The sequence below is a fragment of the Hylobates moloch genome, unplaced genomic scaffold (genome assembly GCF_009828535.3).
Source record: "Hylobates moloch isolate HMO894 unplaced genomic scaffold, HMol_V3 SCAFFOLD_16, whole genome shotgun sequence".
NCBI lineage: Eukaryota > Metazoa > Chordata > Mammalia > Primates > Hylobatidae > Hylobates > Hylobates moloch.
The window spans coordinates 55,695,321-55,699,818 of NW_026652291.1; the positions used below are offsets into that span (position 1 = coordinate 55,695,321).

The window sequence follows — 4,498 nt, forward strand, 5'->3', positions numbered from 1 at the left end:
ACTAGATTGTGTTCCTACACAACAGCAGTGGGCAAGAGCACATGGTGGGTGAGCACACAGCACCCCCTCCTCTGCTCACTGCACCCCAACACTCACCCATGCAGCCCCACCCCACTTGCTTGGAGTGTCCTGCAGGCGAGGGGCCACAGTGTCACTCCCACCACAGAGTCCCACTCTCCTGTTCTCTCTGCCACTCGGAGGATGTCTAGACCTGTGTTTCCTGGACAGAAGTCAGCTCTGGGAGCCACAGTTTATTCCTTCCTTCGCCCCCACACAAACGCAAAAGCCTCCTCCCCATTTACTAAGCCAAAGAATGTCAGGATTGAATGTTTTGAAAGAAGAGTTAAAGACAGCTTTAGCCCTGGCATTCCACAGCTCTTTATTAACACAGAGACTTTTCATAACTCTGAGACAGCTGGAGACACATTTCTGTGAATTCAAAACTCCTGTGAAGGACGCTGGCCTCAAGGGTGTGGGGGAGGCTGGTCAGGATTCCTAATCTGCTCTTGGACTCAGGACAGGTGCAGCTGGTGTTCTAGACCACAGCACAATGGCAAGAAGGCCCCAGACCCTCTGGAGCAAGTCAGGGTCCAGGCACCACTGGCCCCAGGTGAGCCCAAGATGCAGGCTTCAATGCCAAATTAGCCAAGAAACAGAGAGGACCCAGGGCCCGAGCACACAGACAGCCTCGCACACACGGAATCACAAACTGATTCGCTCATGGGAGCTGACTGTGAGGGCTGACATCGCCTTTGGACTGAATTCTGTGGAATGTGCTAAAAGAGGCTTTGGAGTCAGAAAATGTTAGAGCCTAGTAAGGCACTCTAGAAAGCGTCTGCTCCAGGGTCCCCAACAGTGACTGCTCTTGATAATCATCTAAACATTTCCAAAGTACAGATTCCAGCCAGGTGTGGTGGCTCACGCCTGTAATCCCAGCTACTTGGGAGACTGAGGTGGGAGAATCGATTGAACCTGGGAGGCGGAGGTTGCAGTGAGCCGAGATTGTGCCACTGCACTCCAGCCTGGGTGACAGAGTGAGACTCTGTCTCAAAAAACAAACAAAAAACAACATACAGATTCCTAGGCTCCAGCTACCCCTGCCCCAGCACACACACACACACACACACACAGACACACGCACACATGCACATATGCACACACATAGATTCTCATGAGCAGCCAGGTTTGGGAACCACTGATGTAGCCCAAACGTTTCCACTCAGTTTCTCAAGTACAGTACTAGGTTCAGTGACATTTCCAAGGCCACATCGCTGCTTTCGCAGGACTGGGATTACAGTACAAGTTTCTTGACTACAACCCAGGGCTTTTTCTACAACACACTATCTCCTGGATGTACCATAAAGGAGGCTGCCGATGTACCCCAGAGATTTTTGGATGTGAAGAGAGGGTAAGAAGCATAGCTTTTGTGCTTGTAAAGTAAACCAAGGTAATTGTCCCCAATATTGGCCTCAGTCTCAAGTCTCTCTGGGCAAGAGATCCTGCCTCTAGCTTTATAGTTACTACAGTTTCCCTTGTTTTTTGAGAGGGGATGAAAAGTACTGTACGTGTGTGGAGACTTCTCTGTGCCTCAGTTTACCTCTATTTATTTATTTATTTTGAGACGGAGTCTTGCTCTGTCACCTAAGCTGGAGTGCAGTGGCACGATCTTGGCTCACTGCCAGCTCTGCCTCCCGAGTTCATGCTATTCTCCTGCCTCAGCCTCCCAAGTAGCTGGGACTACAGGCACCCACCAGTACACCCGCCTAATTTTTTTGTATTTTTAGTAGAGACGGGGTTTCACTGTATTAGCCAGGATGGTCTCGATCTCCTGACATCATGATCTGCCCATCTTGGCCTCCCAAAGTACTGGGATTACAGGCGTGAGCCACCATGCCCGGCCAGTTTACCTCTATTTAAAATGGAGAGAGTGCCCAGCACCCTTCTACCTTCTCCCTTGGGGCTCTGCAGATTGACCACACGCAAAGATTGACCACACAGATTGATTGACCTGTGAAACCCCAAGGCAGAAAAAGAAGCTTTCTGTGCCCACACAGAGGTGTTCTTAAAGTCAGGGTTGCTCTTGGCACACATATTAATAATCCTGATGTCTAGGTACCATTGCAGATCCTTTGGTTCCCCTCTACCCATTCCAGGAAAGACTGCCTGTCTTCTCCGAGTTTCTTGAGGGCTGATGAAATATGTCCTGAATGTGATCTCAGAAGGAATCCCAGTTTTGAGGGACCAAACAAGATTTTTAAAAAATTAAATACTACTACTAAATAGCTGGTATTGAGTTAATGCTAAGTGCCAGGCATTATGCAAAACACTTTACATGCATTATGGCATTTAATCCTCACTACAACCCTAGTGAAATAAATATCAATATAATTAAAAGTATAAATATGAATGAAGTGTTTTAATAGTCTTATTTTACAGATGTGGAAAATGAGGCTCAGAAAAGTTAATGTGCCCAAGATCACACAGCTGCTAAATGACAGAGCCACGATTCAATTCACATAATCATCTCTAGAGGCAAAGCTCTGGTAAAGGGGTTGATGACTGGTCACTGTCGTCACGAACTTGACCTTTTCTGCAGCACTGCCTAGTACTTTCCCAGTACAGTGTTCTGCCCTGACACAGCCAAGGCCAAGGGCAGTGTAGGCACAGCAGCCGTGACTCTCTGCTGGGAGGTTAACAGCTCCATCAGTTCAGGGACTGCCTGACCCAGCCTGACCAAATTAGAGCAAGTAATGGGTGTGACATAATTTGACATGTACATTGTTAATTGAACCCAGTGGGAGATGATTTTAAATAGAGGCGAATACCATGCTGTGAACTATTTGGGTTATGAAGCTCTTATTCTCTTATCCTTGCAGGAGAAAGAATTGTGCCATGAAAAATGGAAAACTCCCGAGAAGCTGTTCCAGCGTCAGGAGAGCAGCAGACAAGCTGGACTGGGGAAGATTCTTCCTGGAAGTTTCAGAGATTTCACTCTCATTTCCTAGCATCTTACTCCCAAATCCTCTCCAAGCCCAAATCAAGAACCACAGACTCTAGTCATCTTTCCCCCAGAGACTTCCTAACTGGGGGACTGGAAACCCCCATTACAAAGACTGCCCTCGTAAGACGGCAAAACAGGCACCGCTTCAAGTCCCCAAATGCAGCCCTCACAGCAGCCTCCCTTTCTGAGATTCAAAGAACCAAGAGCCCACCCCGGGTCCTCGCTGAGGGACTCATGCAGGTGCAGTCTCTCTGGGCGTCACCCTATGCCCAACTCCTAGGCCTCTTCCCTCCTCACAATCAAAACTTACCTGTCCTGTTTCCCGTGCCCTCCTACTTGCTTCCTGAGCTTCATAAAGAGTACGAGTGCCCCATGTGCTACTGCCACCGATCCTAATGGCTTATGATGTGTTTATCCTCTCAGGCAAGACCTGCAGAGTGTATGACACATAACCAGCACCCAAGAAATGTCTACCGAGGAATTGATGAATGAGGTAAGTTGAGTGAATGAAGCAAGTTTTTCAGGAAATCCCGCGCCTTACCCCAAATCAATAAGTCTAATAATACTGGGTTTCAGGCTACTGAAAATGAAATTTGAGAGCAATACACCTTTTGGGAGCAATTTGCCTTTTAAAATGTTAAAGTCCTTTAAATAACACTACCTGGTGAAGATGACAAGGAAAAATATAGGGCATAGGGCGGCCTCCCCACAGGCATTTTTCTTCTTTTCTCTTACCTAACAGGGTCCCATACTTCCCAGCCATGCTGTTCGCAGGGATTAACATTGTTGCAATTCTCTGGGTAGACCCTGGGAGGTTTAAGCCAACCAGTGACCCCCATCATGCTAGCCCCAGAGATTGGCTTAGGGATAGTCACCCAACGCAGGCCAATGCAAGGTGACTTTGCCAGGGGCTTCTGGGAAAGAAGTTTCCTTTCTCTGAGGAAACATGAATAAGGACGTCCATAACTCAGGTTGTATCTGGCAGCCATCTTGTGATCATCTGGCAAGACAGCCCAAGAATAAAGCCGTCACCATGGAGACTAAGAAGAGCCAGAAAGACACTGGGTCTTCATTGACTCGTCCAGCTGTACATGAGGCCTTACCTGAAGCCCACGTGACCTCTGGACTTCTCACTTACATGACAGAATAAAGCTCTTTTTTGTTTAGACCAAATAAATACATAATACAATTACATAATCCCTTGATTCCTTTTTATGACTGAGCTCAGAGACTATATTTTGTCATTTTAAATCACCTTTATCTTACAGTTTATTTAACTGAAACAAATAAACCAAAACACGCCAGTTTTTCACTCCTCTGTCAAAGCCTTTCCAAGATCACTAAGCTTGTGATGTCCTGGGTGAATGAAGAAGTAACAGTGTTTTCAACAAAATAGAAGCTTATTTCTCTCTCATATAAAAGAAGGCTGGAGTCAGGCTGGTATGGGAGCTACAGCGTCATCAAAGTTCTATCTTTTCGTCCTGCCATCCTTAGAAT

At 46.9% G+C, this 4,498-nt stretch overlaps 1 long non-coding RNA gene across 1 annotated transcript; it reads left to right on the forward strand.

The window, feature by feature from the left end:
* The first annotated feature begins 2,615 nt into the window (after nt 1–2,615).
* LOC131381519 (uncharacterized) lies at nt 2,616–4,164 on the forward strand. Its single transcript, XR_009210324.1, has 3 exons — nt 2,616–3,241; nt 3,425–3,494; nt 3,987–4,164. It is a non-coding gene; the product is annotated as an uncharacterized LOC131381519 (long non-coding RNA).
* The last annotated feature ends 334 nt before the right edge of the window (nt 4,165–4,498 follow it).